At 39.0% G+C, this 21,717-nt stretch overlaps 1 pseudogene; it reads left to right on the top strand.

The window, feature by feature from the left end:
- Window positions 1-431: 431 nt before the first annotated feature.
- On the top strand, window positions 432-15,079 carry LOC103563592 (olfactory receptor 4P4-like; annotated as a pseudogene).
- Window positions 15,080-21,717: the final 6,638 nt, after the last annotated feature.

Here is a 21,717-nt window from a genome sequence, read left to right as displayed (position 1 = left end):
TTTAAATAAAGTTTAAGAAAAAAAAGGTCAGCTTCACCTTGGTCAAATTATCCCAATGGGAATTCCCAAACTCACAGAGATACTACAATAAATTTCTGCAAGTTAAGTATCTCCCAGGTAAAGCTGTTTGGAAATCGACAGGAACCACATATTGTCCCTGTTTTCGTTTTTCCCTGAGAATGTGATAGGTGTGCCATTTGAGGACAGAGGAATAAGAGTTGCCAACAGAAATGGTGAAGATACCAGTTTCCTCTTTTGAATATTGCAATAAAAGTGGTAAAAGAGTTATGAACTTGCTGTAAAAAATAGCTGGACACCTTACCTTACAGAGAAGGTAACTTCTATCTTCAGGATTTCTCACAACTATTTGCACAGTGATTTACTAATATATATTTGTTGAATATATTAGGTTGATTCTGAGTATGGCAGTCATGCATCACTGCATGTACCTTAATGCAAAAGCCAACTATCTGGTGAGTTGGACACATATTGTTTTATTTAAGCAACCCACAATTAATCACTGTTTATAGGTCAACAAAAATATCATGTTAGAATATATGATTAAAATGTCAATTTAATGATTATTTTTGACTTGACTCCTGCTTATTGGAAAACTTTAGCCATAAGTTGCATACAGTAACCTGTTGAAACTATTGTTCCATCTACCTGGTAATGTAGAGTATCTCTTGTGGTTACACACTTTCTGTAAAATCCGTATATGATAATTTACCCTTTGTGTGTCAATTGCATAAAGGAATTCAAAGCATGAGACTGACAATTGTTTTTTCATGACTTGAGGAAGGTTTAGGGGAAATAAATAAAGCAGAAAGTTAATGATTTTTATTTCATTGAAAGATTTAGAGAAAATCTGATGAGGAAAACAGGAAATACAGAGTGTGTCAAATGACTCTGTTCTTACGTCATGTTAATTGTCTGAATGTGTCATAATTTATGTTTCTTATTTCTGTATTTAAACATTACCTTTCTATTACAGTTCATTTAAACCTTGGCTCTCTGTTAAAATAGGAAATTAATGACAATTATCTAAATATCCTTCCAGGATGGGTGAAAAGATAGAGAATAAAGTACAGTCGGGTTTATTTCTGCACATTTTGGGGGCCACCAAGGGAAGAGACTACCAGGGTGTTGAGGAAAGTGACCTGAATTTTAACAAGATCATACTCAAAATTGTTGTCTCTGTTACAGGCTCTTAACATCAGCTCTGATATGAGTTCCCCTACATTGAACCCAGCATATATGGGGTTAAAACTAAAACCCTCCACCCCCTTTCCTGCTTCTCTAGCTCCACTCATATGTAAATACCTGTTTCTTTAAACTTGGACTCCTTGAGCTTTACAACTAAATGGGAGTTACAAATTGTTAAAAGCCCAGGTGGCCTGGAGTTGGAGGCACTCTAAAGTTTAGCTAATCATGTGTCCTTGAAGTTTGCCAGGAAAGACTCTGTCTCAAGAATATCAAGGAGCGGGGGCTTCCCAGACCTCAACTCCTCCACTCCTGGCGCTGGCACCCGCCTCAAAGAGGAAGAGGAGACAAAGGTGAAGGGCGCCCACCTGCCATCCTCCTATCTCACCATCCCCCCTGCCCAGCTGCAAGCAGCCTCTCAAGGCCAAGTGCAGGCTGGTGGAAAAGCACCCAGCTGCACAAGCTACATGTTCCCTCTCCCCTACCCAAAACCCCAAATAAAAATCCCTACCCATTCCTCATCAGGAAACTAGCAATTTTTGAGGCATGAGCCCTTGCTTTCCTCCCTGTGCCTGGCATAGTGAAAATCTTTCCTCTTCCACTCAAGACTCTGTTCTCGTTGTTTGGATTGGCATCGGGTTCAGAGACCAAACTTTGGGTTACATCTCCACAGTTAAACCAATGGATGAAGAAATGGGGGAAGGTTAAGGGTTTGGGTTTATGTGACAACCCCTGAATGATTTTTGCTAACAAACAGGGCACTGGGAGAAATCAGGACCATTCTAAATGACTCTCTCTGTATCTCTATAATTCTGAAGTAAATCTGACTATAAAAATTTTTATATCTTTTCAATACCTGGAAAAGCAATTATAATGATAATGATATTTAATTAAAATGATCTTCCATTTCATTCTTTCAAACATTGAAAGTAAATTTAGTGATTAATTTGGCAAATACATACTGATTAGTTAAAATGATCAAAATTTGGTGTGGGCTATAGAGAAGAAAATGGAATTAATGTTTTAATGCTTGATATCAGATGTCATCGGATTGATTAAATTATGAATGTATTATCTGATTCATCTAATCATTCACTGTTTGAGATTTAATCATCTAGTCACAATCTTGCTGTGGGAGAACCAGGTAACCATCCAACTAAATGAGAATTTCCGTGAAGCTTTGGTCATCTCAGGCTTTTGCCCATCTAGCAAAATACCTAGTGATGTGGATTAAGGCTGCCCCAGCTAGAAAAGCCCAAGGTGACCTGGCCTACATGCCAAACTATACAACCCAGTGGACTTTTTTTATGGTATGAATTAGGACTGCCCCAGGGAGAGAAGCCCGGGGCATCCTCACCTGCATGCCGATCTATATGGCCAGATTCGTATCTAAAGTTATATGACCAAACAATAACCAGACCCCATCTGCACTGAAATCATTTAATGACTTTTTACATCATCTTTTCTTTTTTTCCAGTAAAAATAAGTCACGTACCCATGCCTCATAAAATTAGCCCTAACCCTCAACTCAGGGCAGCAGCAGGAGCTCTGACTGCCCGTGGGTCTTGTCCCCACGCACCAGCTCTGCCTGCCCATGGGTCCTGTCCCCATGCCAGCGGGGGCAGCAGCAGGAGCTCTGACTGCCCGTGGGTCTTGTCCCCACGCACCAGCTCTGCCTGCCCATGGGTCCTGTCCCCATGCCAGCGGGGGCAGCAGCAGGAGCTCTGACTGCCCGTGGGTCTTGTCCCCACGCACCAGCTCTGCCTGGCCATGGGTCCTGTCCCCATGCCAGCGGGGGCAGCAGCAGGAGCTCTGACTGCCCGTGGGTCCTGTCCCCACGCACCAGCTCTGCCTGCCCATAGGCCCTGTCCCCATGCCAGCGGGGGCAGCAGAAGCGGCGGCAGCAGAAGCTCTGACTGCCCATGGGTCCTGTCCCCATGCTATTCCACACTATTCTCTAAATAAAAGAGCACTGCTGCCAGATCTTGAGAGACTAAGAAATCTTTCTTTCGACTCCTCGGCTCACCGATCCCGCATCATTTCTGGTGGCCCGTACGGGGAATTGCTTCATCGGCTTGTGAGCTCGAGTTCTGGTAAGTGCCCTTTTCTTCCTTGTGCCTTTCTCTTTTTCAAGGATGGATCTAAATTCACTTCTCCATCGGGAACTTTCTTGGATGGCTGTATGAATCCACGTTTGCTGCCCATGGCTACTCTATGGGGCAAATTGTGGCATTCAGCCTGAAGAGAATCAGTACCTTAAGCCTGAGGGTGATGGAAAATGAATTAATCCATTCCTTCCTGCTCTTTTTCAAGGATGGATCTAGATTCACTGCTCCATCGGGAACTTTCTCGGACAGCTGTATGAATCCACGTTTGCTGCCCATGGCTACTCTATGGGGCAAATCGTGGCATTCAGCTTGAAGAGAATCAGTACCTTAAGCCTCAGGGTGATGGAGAATGAATTAATCCATTCCTTCCTGACTCTATCTCTAATAGACAAATTTTACGTGGGCGCGGGTCGGCCACTTAAGTCATTAGGACGGCCGCCAATCTCCAAGACTCCCGTGGAAGGTTTCTTTTCCTAAGGCTGGATTGGGATCCCTCCCTCTGGCACCTGACCATGCTCTGAACTGCGAGGAAAGTCCCACTCGGGGCTCCAGTTCAAGGAAAGTACCAAACTCTAACCTTTGGTGGAGTATGGGGACCCCTTCTTGGGAGAATGGCTCTAGGATGCAATTGGGTAGAATGTCCCCCAGACTGGCGGAAAATTCCTCACTGTCTTTCTCTTTCTCACTGTCTTTGTCCTTTTATCCTGGGGACCATTCACCAGGCACCTATTACTGCCAGGCAGAATAGGGAAGATGTTCAAGGGATGCCCCCATTATCCCTTGCTACAGGAACACCAATGGGGGGATTTTCAAGGTAATGGCTCCTTTTCTCTCTGGGACCATTCGCCAGGCACCTAGTACTGTCAGGCATAATAGGGAAGATGTTCAAGGGATGCCCCCATCATCCCTTGCTACAGGAACTCCATTGGGGGGATTTTCAAGGTAATGGCTCCTTTTCTTTCTCCTTTTCTCTCGGGGACCATTCACCAGGCCTATGCTGCCAGGCAGAATAGGAAAGATGTCCACCAGGCACCTGTTACTGCCAGGCATAACAGGGAAGGTATACAAGGGATGCAATGCCGGGGGACGCCCCCATCACCCCTTGCTATAGGAACGCCACAGTAGGAACAATGGGTAGGACGCTGCCCTAGGTTCAGGGGGGATTTTTCATGGTAATGGACCCGTTTCTTTCATCTCTCTTAAGAGTTACAATGGCCATTTTCGTCTCCGTTTGAGCTTTGCAACTGGGAAACAAATAAATCTTTAAAGAGTAAAAGGCTCCACCCCTGGGAGCCCCAACTTTGGGTTTCTGGGCCTGACCAACCCAGCAACCCTAAGTGGGGGTGCCCTCTCTTGACAGTTGACTCATTGAGTATTTTAGTCACATACTGAGTCGGTTATGAGGGTAGGAGACCTGTGATTTATTCTGTGAACTGTCGTGCTAGCGTATTGTGCCCCAGTACGGGAACTGTTGTGTGACTCTTATCTTGGTAACCCTCTGGAAGAGGCCATGAGGGTGAGGTCTGATCTCTTCTTTACCTTTCTTTGTCTGTTTTGCTCATCATCTCTTCTGTTGTCACCAAGTCGAGGTTAAGTTCAGGCTAGACCTGAGCAGAACCTTGACCATCTGTAAAATTGGAAAAATAAGCCTTTTGCCAGGGATTTAACTCTCCAACCTGGCTCTGGGAGCCCCAGCCTCCAGCCAGTTCCAGGCCTTTGCCTCCTGCTTCCCTACCTCAACTTTGCTGGCTCAGAGACAAAGTGCCCAGGCTGAGCGGGACTTGACTAAATCTTATAACTATGTCAACACCCGCAATCGGCCTCTGCACACCCGCAATCGGCCTCTGCACCCTTTCTCCAGCTGCTGTCAGTCAGACACTGGCTTTACTGCCACGGGGAAGGCTCCTAAGCATCCCCAGAGACCCACCCTGTGGATGCATTCTAACTCCATCTGGGAGAAAATTTGAGGGGTTTCTCTGTGCCTTTGTGATGCAGTTGGACAGGTAGATCAACCTGGAATGTAATTTGAGTTACAATCCAGTTTCTGGGAAATCAAGAGCAACTGTCCTTAGAAAATCCTTGCAAGACTGGAAATACAGCTCTAGAGGCAGTTCAGATTCCACCTAGTTCCTTTATCACGGAAAGGATTTTCATCTCCCCTCTCCAGGAACTACTATCTAGCCCATCACTAATTCCTAAGACTGAAGAAAGAAAAAAAAAAAGAAATAAAGAAAGAGGAGGGGAGAGGAAAAACAGCCATAGGCGTGCCCTTGCCAAAAATCTAGCATCTTGAGTGTCTCCTCCACAAATATTGGTAAAAAAAACAATAGCTGTGCAGTCTCTGTGTACATATGTCTTATGTATGTTATATGTGTGACATTTTTACCTCCTGATGGTATGGCCAAATTAAGAGCTCGGTTTAATTGGCTTAAAGTAAGCGCTTACATAAATTCTAAATGTAGTAGAAATTAATCCAATGTCTTTCAAGTTAACGTGATGTGAATTAACCTTTGGTAAATGAAAGCTTGTTTAAGTTTGTTGGTTTGATTGAAAATATTCTTGTTGCCAGAGTTGTCGGTATTTGCATACGATGCAGGCCTGCAGCCTGGGTTTCCTAGTCAAATAAGTTCACATTGTCTGTTAAATTCATCAGCAAAATAATAACTTTAAATGATGACCACTTTTGTCTAATGTCTCATGAAGTTTTTGTGGGTACAATAACTGTTTTATGGTCTGTATACTTGGAAAAAAAAAAAAGCCTCCAAATTGTTTTGATAACAATCTTGAGTTTTGCCAAGTTAAGTTAAATGATAAAAATCTGAGCATCTGGGTCACTTTTGGATTGGATAGAACACAAACCTTATTGCTAAACGTATCTATCTACTTTTGGCTTCTTATTGCAGAGAGGCTAAAAGTCTTCAGCTGTTTTATTGTGAAGTGGCATGTTTCTAGAAATTATGAAGTGTTTAGAATGCTGGTATAAAAGACAATTCGTAATTGCTTACCTTTTAGCGTTTACTAGGGTCTGTTAAGGGTTAAAAGTTCTTATTAACCTATATAATTAAAGCTCCTGGAAATTAATAAGGAAAACAGTTCTGTATTCAAGGAAAGTAAAATGTATGTTTTCAGTAAAGAAGGTACAAAGAATGGAAATATTTTGTTTGATGGGTTAAGAAAGATAAATTTGTCCTAAAGTACTAGAAAGGAATAAGAAAGACTTTGGGACAAATTCTGAAGGCAAAAAGAAATTTGTAGAAGGTTTGTGAAGGAGAAATTTTGAAAGGAGTTTTATCCCTGGTCAAGTAGACTAAGATTAAAGTAAATTCAATTAAGTGAATGAGTTTTAATGTTAAAAATAAGCTGGTATAGAAATTAAAATTTGGTTTTCTCTCAAAGGATAATTTTCTTGAACTTTTGGCCTGCTCTAACTCTACCTAAAAGACAAATCTGTTTTGTTAAAATAATGACTGAGGTCACTCTTAAGATTTTTGACTCTTTCTGCTATCACTTTGAATAGATACCTGAGCATTGTTTCACAGTGAGCGTTGTTTGAACAAGTGTTTTAAAGTCTTTTGGTATTTTTGACAAGCTTCTCGTCAAAAATATTCAAGTCCTGAATAAAAGGGTTTCTTTTGAAAATACTAAATTACATGGGAAGCACTGTCAAATAAGTGATGATAAACTTTCTCAGGTGTTATTATGTGGGTAAATGCTATTAATATAGGCGTCTTAAAATTATATAGCATTCCTAAAATTTTGATCTGTCCTGGTTATCGGTTGTAATTCCAATTGTTATCTTGAAGTGTTGTATGTCACAGAAGTAAAGTTTCTTTGCCAATTGCCCCTTTGAGTCTTTTGTCCATTCACAGATAGTTGCTGTTTTACTGATGCTTTTTGCTTTTGCAAATATGTTTCATCTTCAGAGAAATTTCTGGAAAGGATTATGACACAAGATTCTAAACTACAGGTTTCTGATAAACTTTCAGAGTGTAAAACTGAACTGGGTAAGAAATTACAAAATTCTAACAGAAACTGAGCTCATAGATCTGCTAATAGAAGGTTAAACTCAATGATCAATTATACAGGACTGTGTGAACTGATGAGGATGATTATAATTTTTTATGACTTCTGTTTGAAATATTGCTGAGTTTTGATGTTTTGTTTTGTTTTCTCATATTTAAGGAAATCTTTCTCTCTTTTCTGTTATGCTAACTATGACTTACAGCAATTTGGTGAAATTATACCTTTGTCAGCAAACTGAAACATTTGTCTTTTTCTCCCTACCTGATCCCTCCAGAATTTGGAGACTCTTTGTGAGTATGGTTATTTCGTGGCAATATAGTTATTTGCATAAGTTCAATAAGAATTTGGTCTCCTTATAACAGGACACATTGGTAATCTTACTAAGGCTTTGACTGGAATGTCATATTTGAGAGAAATCTACAGGCTCAGATATGACAAGACAGCTTTTCAGGAATAAAGATTGGATTTCTGGAATACAGCGACTTGGAAACATGGGCCTGGTACCTTGTTTACAGAGATTCTGGCAATCTTACCCGGTAAGTAAGGAAGCCTGCTTGTCTGGCAGGTGCAAGGAACCTCAAAATGTTTTGGGGGACCTCGAGAAGAGAGAAGTCCACCCAAATCTGGAGGTACTGCAGGCAAAATCTGATGGCAAGTCCTTGGCTTAGCTTTTCTGGCCTCAAGAGGCCTTTACAGTTCAATCTGAGATTCCTCATAAAAAAAAAAAATTCCAGCAAAGCAGATTTTAAAAAGCCTGTATAATCAATTGGTATTCTTGCTGCACTTATGTAAATAATTGGCAGACCAGTTCATCTTAATTTGGCTATCTTTTATAAAAATGAGGGTGATTTTAGAGAGAAAAAATTATGTTTCAGTAGAAGGTATAGTACACATTCATGGATATTAGATTCTAGCTCTTCTCTTCTGCAAGATTCATCTGTTACTAATCATAATGTTTCCTTGTGGCCATCTATCTCTGATCCCTGGGAGTTCCCAGGCCACAATCAAACCTTTTCCTTCAATACTACTGCCAAAACACTAACTGGATTTGCCTTGTCACAGGTGGATCATAAACGACAAGTTCCAAAGGTAAAGTCCCCAATTTATTGATACACACAGGATGGACTATATCAAATTTGGGACGAATATATTTGGCTCACTCCTGCTAGTGGTCAACTCAGTCAAAAGGCCACTATATGTTGGGAACAAACCAATCACACCTGTGATATGTGGCCTAATAGCACCCGACCTATGGGACAAATTCCCCGTCATATGTGTTCTCATATTATAAGCTTAAAAAATACTGATTGGTTTGGGACTGACTGGGATAGACGACCAAGCACACGTTAGTTAGCCCCTAATAGCACTCAGTGGCTATGTGGCTCCAACTTATGGCCATGGCTGCCACCTGGATGGATTGGACGATGCACCCTAGGTTTCGTCTGGATGCAAGGTAGAACTACATTTAGTATATCTCCCCCTGCTAACCTACCCAACCTGCAACAGCGCTGGACCCGCTCTGTCTTCCACTGGTATGACCATCTTTCCTCAATTTTCCTTCCCCAATTAGGAATTGAAAGTGTCATCTTGCACATGGAAGTCCTAAACAAATTTACTATGAAGGCATTAAATGATACACAACATAGCCTTTCGCTGCTCGATTTAGAAGTGTCCCAAATGCGTAAGGCAGCCCTCCAAAACCGAATGGCACTGGATGTCTTGACAGCAGCAAAGGGGGGCACCTGTGCCATTATAAAAACTGAATGTTGTGTCTATATTCCTGACTACCATCAAAATATCTCCGGATTCCTGTCTGATATGAGCCACCAAATTAAGTCCATGTCTGACCCTCCCCTATCTCTAAATGACTGGTTGAACTCTTGGTCAGGTCCAGGTTTCTGGACTGCTATCAAAACCTTATTCATTGGGTTAATCATACTGCTTGTATTTCTTATCATAATTTGTTGTCTGTTTCGTTGTTTGTCTTCCGCATGTCAACAAAGTTTCACCTCCTGGACCACCTCTCATCAAATGATTCTCTCGTCCCCAGAGGCTCTGGATGCCTTGTCAGCCTTGGACTCCACGGGTGCAGTCTTCCGGTCCGCTGAACCTCCTACCTATACCTATGGCCCCATTTAGGGACAGCTCTACGACCTTGTACAGCCGGAAGCAGTTACAGAAGACTGACCGTCATCCATATCCCCAAAAGATTTCAGGGCCAAATGGGTTCGGGGGGGGGTTATGATGTGGATTAAGGCTGCCCCAGCTAGAAAAGCCCAAAGTGACCTGGCCTACATGCCAAACTATATGACCCAGTGGACTTTTTTTATGGTATGAATTAGGACTGCCCCAGGGAGAGAAGCCCGGGGCATCCTCACCTGCATGCCGATCTATATGGCCAGATTCGTATCTAAAGTTATATGACCAAACAATAACCAGACCCCATCTGCACTGAAATCATTTAATGACTTTTTACATCATCTTTTCTTTTTTTCCAGTAAAAATAAGTCACGTACCCATGCCTCATAAAATTAGCCCTAACCCTCAACTCAGGGCAGCAGCAGGAGCTCTGACTGCCCGTGGGTCTTGTCCCCACACACCAGCTCTGCCTGCCCATGGGTCCTGTCCCCATGCCAGCAGGGGCAGCAGCAGGAGCTCTGACTGCCCATGTGTCATGTCCCCATGCCAGTGGGGGCAGCAGCAGCTGCTCTGCCTGCCCATGGGCCCTGTCCCCATGCTATTCCACACTATTCTCTAAATAAAAGAGCACTACTGCCAGATCTTGAGAGTCTAAGAAATCTTTCTTTTGACTCCTTGGCTCACGGACCCCGCATCACCTAGTACACAGTAGGCATTAATTACAACTCAACTTTTCCTAAATCAACAGATGAATTCTATTTTCCATACTTGACAGATAAAAAGTGAAGTTCAGAAAGTTCACACAACTTGTCCAAAAATCAGACGCCCACCATTCAACGCAGATCTGAAAGGCATAAAATTTTGTTTAATTTTGTATTTCCATTCTGTTCAGGGTAGGGAGAAGATGAGGGCCTGGCCTTAACTCTCACCAAGATAAGATTCCTTTAGAGACTTAAGATAAAATATTTAACATCCTGGCAACAGTAAATAAACAACATGAAGCAAAGTAGTTCCAAGTGCCAAAAGAAAAGATGTTTGAGTAAAGGTTGCACGGTGGGCTGCAGTGGTCAGGGAAATCTATCTGGAACTGAACTGACTCTGATAGGAGTGAACAGGCCTGATTGGGAATGGCAAAATGTCCAGCTCCGCTGCTGCTAAGAGTAATTAGGAATCCTGGAGAAGAACACTTACATTTAACTATGGACACTGGAGATTTCTGCCTGGATTGCATAAAGGAAACAATGTTTAAGGAGTTTAAATTAGCAGGCTATGAAGGATCCAAAGAAATGGAGAGAGCCTGGAGGGTCTGCTTCTTTCTGGGAAAAAGGCCACTTTGTTGTGACTGTGTGGTTAGATCAGTTGACCTTAAAGGAGAGAAGAAAGACAACAACCGGAAGCAGTAGTTGTGGATTTATTCTGATGTGTTTGGAAAAAAGGTAAACAATTATTAATACTCAGCTGCTGATTCTTCTTAAGTTATGCCAATATCAGGGATAGGTCAGGCACAGAAGAGGTTCTTAAGGATCTAGTTCAACTCGCACAGTTTGCTTATGGTTAAACTGGAATACATAAAAGAGATGCGGCATACTAAAACTAATTGAGTTAAGAAGTACTAGAGCCAGATACAGGCGATAACGTTTTTTCTTGTTTTCCAAGTGATGTGAATTAAGGCTGCCCCAGCTAGAGAAGCCCAAGGTGACCTGGCCTACATGCCAAACTATATGACCCGGTGATTTTTTTTATGGTATGAATTAGGGCTGCCCCAGGGAGAGAAGCCCCTGTCCTGTCCCCATGCAGCAGCAGCAGCAGCTCTTCACTGCCCATGGGTCCTGTCCCCATGCCTACAGCTATTCACTGCCCCTGGGTCTTGTCCCCATGCAGCAGCTCTTTACTGCCCATGGGTCCTGTCCCCATGCTACTCCACAGTATTCTCTAAATAAAAGAGCACCACTGCCAGACCTTGAGAGTCCAAGAAATCTTTCTTTCGACTCCGCATCATAAGTAGTGCAGTATTTTAAAGGGTAGCTATTGATAAGTTGATGTTATCTATGTTTTAAAAATAAAGTATGAAATGGTTCTTGTACACATATACTTGTATCTTCTTAGCTTTCTAAAGAAATACTTGAAAGTAGGGGAAATAATACTTTCAAGTGATTCAAGAATGTAGATTATAGTTTTCGAGACATGTACTATATAGATTTTGTGTTTTAAAAAGTAAATTAGGGGCTGGTCCAGTGGTGCAGTGGTTAAGTTCACACATTCTGCTTTGGCAGCCCAGGACTCACTGGTTTGAATCCTGGGTGTGGACCTATGCACTGCTTGTCAAGCCATGCTGCGGCAGATGACTCACATAAAAAATAAAGGAATATGGGCATCGATGTTAGCTCAGGGCCAATCTTCCTCAAAAAAAAACCCAAAACTATAATGAAAGGTCTTTTCACATCTTCCATTCCTCTTTTCTGATAAACTAGATTGGGTAAATTTATGTGATTACAATTCTTTTAAAAATTTTGTATTTTTGTCTAAAATAGCTAAGTATTTGTAAAACAAAGTAATCTGCATTAAAAATGTTCCTATTTTCCTGAAAATTTCTAATCATTCCATTTATTTTTGACTTTCAGTCTGAAAACACACTCAACAGAATGGCATTTACATTGTCTTTTTTCAAACATGATTTGATCTGGTATTTGATAAAGAATTCACAGAGGCACTATGGGTTAGATCAAGTAGGAGTTTCAGGCTAATTGTGAGGGAAAAAGGCAAGAAAACTTGACTGATCAGCTCATGCAAGTTAAATGTGAAGTAAAGACTCAACTGTAATTAAAATTCATCATACCTCTTTTCATTAAATCACAAGAAGGTAACTTTTGCTCCACATTAGAGTAGAGCAATAAATTCTTTTAAATTATCATGAGTAATTTTAAAATGCTAAAGTGCAATTGTTAATTGAATAAGTTGGCTTATTTGACCACTATGAAAATCTTCTCTTCATTATTCAGTATAGAGGACATCAAAATGTCATTTTGTGGCAATTGATGTTAATTAACTCTACTCAAAACTCTGCTTAATGTACACAAATTTGAATGGTAATTCCAATGAAAGGAAAAAGGAGGAGGAAAGTATTATGGTTTTGACAATAAGTTCTAAATATATTGGTGCCAAAGTTGTAATTAATTGACGTAACATATTTTAAATACTGTGGTTCAAAGTTTTATACAACTGAAGTAGAGAAGAGACGGTGTGATTTAGTGGAATGGTTGAAAGATTTAGTGGAACGTTTCTCAAAAGTTCTTCCTTAGTCCATCTATGATGCTTGAAATTCTACCAGTAGGAAGCTATTTATTTCTCCTAAGGTTTAACAGTTTTTCATAAAGACGTTATTACAGTTGGTTCTACATTACAACAGTCACAAGGAGGAGGAAGTAAAAATGATGAGACTGAAAGAAGCGAAAGTCAGCCTGAGGTACTAAGACTTGTAATATGGAAACTGAAAGGAGGACGTGTTTGTGTTTTCAGAATGGCTGATTAGGAAGTGTTGAATAATTTGTGTACATCAGTTCAAAAGAGGCCAATTTATGCAAGTGAATAAGGCAATGCACGAGACTCTAAAGTCCAAGCTGCATCTACTATTATTATCCTCAACTGCCTTGATGAATGTCAAATACATTTGAGATGATAATACTTTGAAAAATAGAAGTAATCATACTTCCCTTGTTATCCATTTGGTTGAATGAAATGTAACTCTTATTTTGTGAATTAAGGATATTTGTAAATTAAGCACAAGAGAAATATAACTAACTGTGGCTGTAGATGACTGCCTCATGATTCCAAATACATTTGTTTATTTTTCTATTTATCACCTTTCTACATAGGACATATGGCAGGACATTCCTCCCATATAACCTTATCCACATATTAGACTTCATGTATTTGCATTTTTGTATCTTCACTCCATGTTTCATTTATCTGTGTATTTTCTCAATAATAAACACTGAGAACAGCGAAGAGATAGCTGATTTTTTCTTTGTTTCTCCAAAAGTACCATTTCTGTACTTCCATCTGGGCATAACATCCAGTTATGTTTGATAATACATGTTTATAGAATTGTTACGTAAATACACTGCATTTTACACTGCTAGTCCTTATCTCAGGTACCTAAGACATTTACCAGTAATTAATATTTTCAAGGAAAGAACAAAAAGACCTGCAGGAAAGCCTTTCTAAATAGAAATTAAATTTCTATTTTCTTCAAACTTTGCACTCTCTCCATTATAATTTGTCCCATGCCAAAGAATATGCATCACTATATTTAAATAGATATCATAAGAATTCATAATCTATCTATTTCAGGTGACTACAAACTGCTTGGGATCACGGAAAATAAGATTAACATCACAGAATTTATTCTCTTAGTACTTTCTCAGAAAAAGGAAATAGAAGTTCTCTGCTTTTTACCGTTCTTACTTTGTTACATTGCAATTTTGATTGGAAACTTGGTTGCCTTGATTTCTATCACCTGCAGTCAACTTATTAACCAGCTTACGTATTTCATCCTGAGTCACCTCTCCCTCTCCGATCTTTGCTTCACCTACCCCCTTGACAGTCAACTTAATCACTGACTTACTGGCAGAAAAGAAGACCATTTCCTGGGGCCGGCCCAGTGGCATAGTGGTTAAATTCGCTTGCTCTGCCTCCATGGCCTGGGGTTTGCCAGTTCGGATGCTAGGCACACACTTACACACTGCTCATCAAGCCATGCTGTGGTGGCATCCCACGTGGACGAACTACAAGGACTTACAACTAGGATATACAGCTATGTACTGGGATTTTGGAGAGGAAAAACCCAACATGAAAGGAAGATTGGCAACAGATGTTAGCTCAGGGCCAATTTTCCTCAGCAAAAAAACAGCATACCTTAAAAAAAAAAAAGAGGAAGACCATTTCCTACAATGGCTGCATGACACAGCTTTTTATGATGCACTTCTTTGGGGGAATTTGGGTCATCCTCCTCACAGGGATGGCCTATGACCGCGACAGGGCCATTTGCAAGCCCCTGTACTGCACTGTCATCATGAGCAGGCAGAAGTGTGATGCCATGACCATTGCTTCTTGTGCTGGGGGATTTCTACATTGCGTTGATCAGTTTCTCCCTATCATCCTTCTATCCTACTGTGGTCCCAATGAAATAGATCACTACAATACACAATACAATGTGTATTCTTTACTGAAACTGGCCTGCACTGACACAAGCAGAATCAGTTTCCTGGGTATTGCCAATTTGGGCCGGCTGGGTCTGGTGACTTTTGTGGTCTTGTTGATGTCTTATACTGTGATCTTGTATTCTGTCAGGTGCTACTTGTCACAAAGCTCTTTCCATATGCAGTTCTCTCATCACTGCAGTGGTCCTTTTTTTTGCCCTTCGAGTCTTTATTTATATTCAACTGGCAACTACTTTACCAGAAGACAAAGTGTTTGCTCTCTTTTACACTATCATTGCCTCCATGCTCAACCCTCTGATATATACACTAAGAAATGATGAAAAACCTATAAAGAAACTATGGTGCCATATCACAGGAAGTAAGGAAATAAATGGAAAGGCTCCCTGACTTTCGCTACAGAGCTGGTTGAATACATAACTTTCCTACCTTGAAATGTTTAAAATATATGATGCATGCTTATGTTTCTTGTATCTAGCAACAGGCATAGGCACAAATATGTGCAAAAGTATACGATTTCCTTGATTTACCCAGGCCTCCTCTCTGATGTGCTTTCTTTCCTAGTTTTCTGATTTATATTTCCTTGCCCTGTCGATCCTTTGGCTGTGTAACTAATTTAGATATTTAGCAGCAGACCATCAAAGGCAGTGTGCAGTACAAGTCAACACTGTGAGCCCATACAGCTCATTCTCGTGTATGAGTCTATTCAGTGAACCAATTCCAGCCACCAAACAGTGATAAAAAAATGATTCCTACTTTTCACTTGCATCACTTAGAGAATATTCTAAAAGATCTAATTTACTTTCCGCAACAATATTTCTCAAAAATTTCACCTTCTACTCTGATAATTTTGTACCCAGTGGCGTTCTGGAGTTTCTCACGTGCCCAACACCAGTACTCTTTCCCAAGACCCACATTAGCATGTTTTTCTTTTGTTCTAACTTACTTTCTTTCCCAACTCTCTGCATATATAAATCAACCCCTTCTCTCTGGCTAATTTTAGCACCTTACAGTGTATCAGTTATGTGCATGAGTTCCAGACCCAGAATTACTTACTCTGAGGACGTATGCCCAAGAAAGCATCTATAAATGGAAGCAATAGTAATACACACTCAGAGTCTAGTGAAGATTATGTGTGAAGGGCTAAAACACTGCTTGTCACACAGCAAGTGCTCAATAAGCATGAGCTGTTTTTATGGCCCAATCCCCTGTTATGCCTCAGAAAAGTACTCATGCTGATGATGACTTTCCTCTGGAGCAGTGCGGGTATGAGGATGGAAAAAGGTTAAGGAATGCTTACATTACAGTCATGCTCCTCTTACTGGTGAAATCAAATTATTCTCATAGTGGGTAAGTGGAGAATATCGTTTAAACTCAATGGGTAAGTTTTTTTTCATTCTAAAAGTTAAAGGCAGGGGGGCCAGCCCCATGGCCAAGTGGTTAAGTTAACATGCTCCGCTTAGGTGACCCAGGGTTTCCCCGGTTCGAATCCTGGGTACGGACATGGCACTACTCCTCAGGCCATGCTGAGGCTGCAGTCCACATGCCACAACTAGAAGGACCCACAACTAAAATATGCAACTATGGACTGGGGGGATTTGTGGAGAAAAAACAGAAAAAAAAAAGAGAAGATTGTCAACAGTTGTTAGCTCAGGTGCCAATCTTTTTTTATAAATAAAAGCTAAAGGCAGTTTTTTCAGTAGGAATTGGAGGAAATTTGCTCAATGTCAGAAATGGCTAGGAGCAAAATCAAGCCACTGGATAATTCATTAGGACAGAGGAGGATCTCAAAGGTATTTAGAAACTGCAATGACATGACACACTTGCATAAGAAACTGTTTTCAGGTTAGTATAGAAGGCATACTAACTAAAATGAGTTATTGTTGCTGAGGGTTCCCAAAATGGGTGAAGAATATAAGTAGAAAAATTGCATAATGCTGTGACTCAGTTTAAAATGACCAGAAATAAAACTTCAAATATCACCTGCTACACAGTCTTGAAAAATATCCTAATATAATTTCCTGGTTGTTCTTTCTCTAGTTCTCGACGGTTATTCCAAAGCTCCTGAGAGGGCTTGAACAGTGCACGTGTCAGAGAACAGCATCACAGCACAAACGTGAAAGATCACTTTCTGGTGTACAATTAGCAGGATTTCTGGTAAGAAGGCCAGCAAGGCCTTAAAGTCTGCCTCTGTTTCATAAGCTCTATCTTCCAGCCAGCCAGACTTGCATTATTGAAAAGTAAAACTTCAAAAATTAATACAAACGTTTCTCTTTTATTTTTATTTTTGGAATAAAAGTTTTGAACAGGGATTATTGGAGAATATGGAGCAAAAGACATCGGTAACACCAACCACTAAGCAGGGAATTCCTCATTTGCCTCCTTCACTCTTGCACTGGATCTCCTCCCTTCTCACCTTCTCAAGAGCATCATTTCATCATCACTTAAGTAATTAATGACTAATTCTCAGGTCTTTCTCCACATCAGCAATTTTTCTCTCTCCAGTTGGATCAGCAGTATCAGCATACCGCTGCAGGGAAACATGACGAGATTCTTTGCAATGCAGTGAGTGACCTTACTAGTTCTGCCATTCAGGTTATCCACATTTTATTGTCTTTGACTAGGATATTTTACGACTCTATAGCTAGAGAAGTCGACTCATAGGAAATGATAGCAACACAAATAATGCCTGCAAATAGAAATACAAATTGTGTACAGTGAAATACAATTGATCGTAGCCTTGTGGATATTTTGCTACTTTTGCATTCACTTATAGATTGATTTAGCAGACTATAAACGTGTGGTGCACTTTGTTCTTGACTGAACCAACGGTAATATCTTTATTTGTTTCTGCATTAAATACCAAGTTAGATAAAATCTTTGACATGTTCATTCATTATCTGGATGAAAATCACAATTATATCTTCTTTTAAAATTTATCCTTTAACATACTAAACTGTTAATTCTCTAATCTATAATAAAGCCAAACAGAAACCTCTTTTGTCCCTGCTTTCCCTTCCCAATTTCCCCAGTTCTGATTTCTCTTCTTCCTATGCTCTCTGTATCTGATTCCCTCTCCCCAGGTTTATTGTAAGCTCTCAAATCATATTTTCACCTCAACTACTTCACTGAAGCTGCTTATATCAAGGTTGTCAATCACTCCCCTATCAATATCTCCAGGATTTCACAGAGTTGATTGGTCTTTTTACTTCATGACATTTTGACTTGGATTTGGGGCCACCATACTCTGCTGGTTTTCCTTTCATGTCTAAAAATTATATCTCAGGTTTTTTTCTGGCTCTTGCTTTTCTTACTCACCTCTCTATATTGGACAGTCATGGAGCTCAGGCCTTGATCTTTTTTTTTCCCCCAATCTTGGTTATTTCATATAATTTAATGGTTTTAAATACTCTCTATGTGCAGATGAGTCCAAATTTTTAATCTTCCTACTCAGACCTTTCCCTTGAACTCACATACCCATCATTCCTGGCTGAATAATTGTAACAGCCCCCATTCTTGTCTCATTTCTGCTGCACTTGACCCCGACTTTTATTCTCAACTGAGCAATATCATTCAAACTCTAAGTCTAAGTCCTAGGTATGCATTTATGCATTATGTAATTGCTCTATTTACTGAATAGCTCAATTAAAATTAAAGCAGGGGTATCTGTGGTTATTTCACTGTGTTCTTAGAATAATGGATGGCATTAATAAATAGTGAATAAATATTTGTTGATTGAATACCTGCTAAATAAATATATGAGAAAATTTCCTAATGACAGAGAATATAGTCTTAAACATGGGGGGCATATTGATAGAACCATATATTTATCATATGTTACATTCTTTACATATATTTAGAAATCTTTCTGGGGTCCAAATTCTCTTCCAAAAAATTATGCGTCCATTCCAAAATCAGTTCCTTATTGACCTGGTATCTGAGAAGGCAATTCCTCCTTCAGAAATCTTATTTGCATACTATTTCAGATGTTGCCAAAAGCCTACCCAAATTTCTCCTTCTTTTTTATTACTATCAAACCTCTGAGATGGCTTTTGCTAGCAATTCTTCAGTCCTCTTTTGTAACTAGGTTAGTTATTTACACAGCTGACACCAATGAAACTTAGCTGGGAGTTTACTCTGGAATTCTGGGTCAGTTTTGTTTCCTGATAAATGTTTTTTCTTTCCTTTTGCTGTTCTTTATTCCTTCCTGAGACATGAACATAAGACTTTAGGTAGAGTAGCATTTTTCAGCCATAAGAGAAAATACTTCATGATAAATGTGATGGAGCAAGAATCTAGAAGGATTTTCTTCTGGATGAATTATTCAAGCAACCACATCAGCAACTATGTGATTCAGTTAACAATGTCATGGTTGTAAATAAACCCTATGTGCATATCGACTGTGTTCTTACAGATTTATTGTGATATTAAAAAAATTACTTGTTGACGTTCCTAAATTGTTTTCAAATAAATGTAACTAACAGCAATCCCAACTAATAGATACATTTTTTTCTTTTGCTTCTTCTTGAACACATTCTTCTACATAAACTTTAGGATCATTTTATTAAAAAGAAAAACGAAAAGTATCCCGATTTTTAAAGAAATTTAATTTATATATTAATTCTGGAAATTATTGTCTTTATGATATTATCTCCTCACCTAAACGTTAATTTATAATTCTGTCAGTGATTTTATGGCTTTAAATAAGTTCATATGGTTTTCTTCCTATTGATCCAGATATTCTGTTATTAAAATTTATTTGCAAATAACTGATTGGTTTCTTACTATTGTAAGTAGAACTTCTTTTCTCCTTTTCTAACTTTTATTCCTAGATTAGATGCAAGCTATTAATTTTGTTTATATATATCTTAGATCAAGCTACCTTACCAACTTTCTTATTAATTCTAGATATTTTGCCTATTGTTTTTTGTTTTCATATGTTTAGAATCTAGCCCATTTTACAGATGAATAAAATATCACAGAATTTTAGTGTCTTTCTCATGTAATTGATACCAAAAAATGTGTCTCTAACTCCCAGCTCAGGGCATGCTCCACTAAACCATTGCAGCCAATGGTTGATTTAAAGAGAGAGACATCTGAGATAAGCTGTTTCTAGGCTAAAAGCATAATATTCTGATTATATTGCCTGCATTATTTATTTATGAAGCATAGAACATTTTACATATGCTTTCACGCTTCATAAATAAATAATCCATCTAATATAGGAAGGGGAATTTTAGCTTAAAAGAAAAGAGCACATGCTAAATTGGGAAATACGGAAGGAGTTTTAACAATGTAATAAGTGGTAGTGTTAGAGTATTGAGGTAAACTTGAAGAAACTGAGAATTTAATGCTATAGTCAAGAAACTTAGAAAATAGGGTCTGAGATAATATAAATATAGTCTATGTTTAGCAGTCTCTGAATCAGGTCTCCTAAATATCCACTATTTCAAAAACATAGACAAAAAATGAAAAAAAAATGTTATTTAAAATGAATAAATGATATTCAATTCTCTCTTCCAAGAGTTAGGAGATTGAAATTCAAAGCTTTCCAAATTGCTTTATATTCAGAATAGAGAGGCTAGAATTGATGAAACTTAATTTAGTGATTAAAGGTAGACTCAGGGAAGAGTAGAGGGCAAAATGTTAATTGAAGGAAGTAGATACTGAGGAAAATAGAGCAAAATGGTAAAGATTAGGTACTTGTAAGAAACACCTAAATACTACAGAGTTTAAAAATATTTTACTATGATGTAAAACCCTGTTATTGCTTTAAGCCTATAGTAGAGTCTCCTGGAACCAGTAGACCATGCGGACTCTGAAACCAAGCTGTCTGGGTTTAGAGCCCCCTCAATCACACACACATCTATTGCCTAGGGAAAGCTTCTCAACTTTGTATCTCAGTCTTCTCAGCTGTAAAGGGGGAATAATAATGGTAGCTAACCATAGGATTAGCAAGTATGAAATGAGCAACAAATTAGAACACTACTTGGCACAGTAATCATTCAATTATGATTGACGTTGGATGTTAGCTATTAATGCATTTCCAGACACATCTTGTGGATTCTTTTGATGCAACAAAGAACCTGAGTGAGTTTTTTTAATCTAAATTACATGGAATAAAAAGATGTGAACAATTAGACTATACCAAGCATGCTTGGACTTAAGAGTACAGAGGCAGACAAACATCTGGACCAAAATTTCATCATCAAAACCAGGTTGATAAAGTAACATGGTCAAGGAGTTAGGCATATCCACTTGTTACTGCTGTAGATCAAAGGATAGACTTCAGCTTTACCCAGGAGGATACAGAATTAATGGAGGATAATGCAAATAACCTGTCAGTTGGCAAACACTTGTTCTGAAGATATTTTATCTCACCAAGAATAGAAAAAAAAACCCATAAAAGATAGTGAAAGAATATTGCAGAAAAAACGAAAAGGGAAATATTACCAGAAAGCTTAGAGAAAGAACATAACTCTTAAAATTATTTCCTGTGAGAACAAGAAAGAAAAAAATTTTGCTATCTTCAATAGGTTGCAAGAGGATGTCTAAAAAACTAAAGTAAAATGTTTTAAGGAGAAAGAATTGATATTAAAAAGGAAATGGATGTGAAAAGAGAAATATTTAGACTAGGAAGAATTACAGGAGAAAATAAAGCTAAACAGAAAAACTAAAATCAAGTCTGAAGGTATTAAGAAACAAAATATAAAGTGCTACAATCAAATAGTGAAGACTTGAGAAGATTTCTTGATATGGTGAAGAACATAAAAAAATAGATAAAATCAGTAAAGGACATTACAGTTGATATTTCAGAGAAATAAATTGATATACTATAAGAATTGTAAGTCTTCCTATCATTACATTCTGAAAACAGATTGATCAAAAGAAATTCCCATTAAAGATAACTTTCTTGAAATAGGAACTAAAACTTAAAAATTAAAAATTTAAGCATGCAGATATTAGCCTTAAAACATTGCTGAATTAAAAATAAACATAAAAATAGATCTATTCATAGACAACAGCTG

This window comes from Equus przewalskii, chromosome 11 (assembly GCF_037783145.1).
Source record: "Equus przewalskii isolate Varuska chromosome 11, EquPr2, whole genome shotgun sequence".
NCBI classification, from domain to species: domain Eukaryota; kingdom Metazoa; phylum Chordata; class Mammalia; order Perissodactyla; family Equidae; genus Equus; species Equus przewalskii.
The sequence above is the reverse complement of the archived record's forward strand: the minus strand, read 5'-3'. Positions and strand labels throughout refer to the sequence as shown.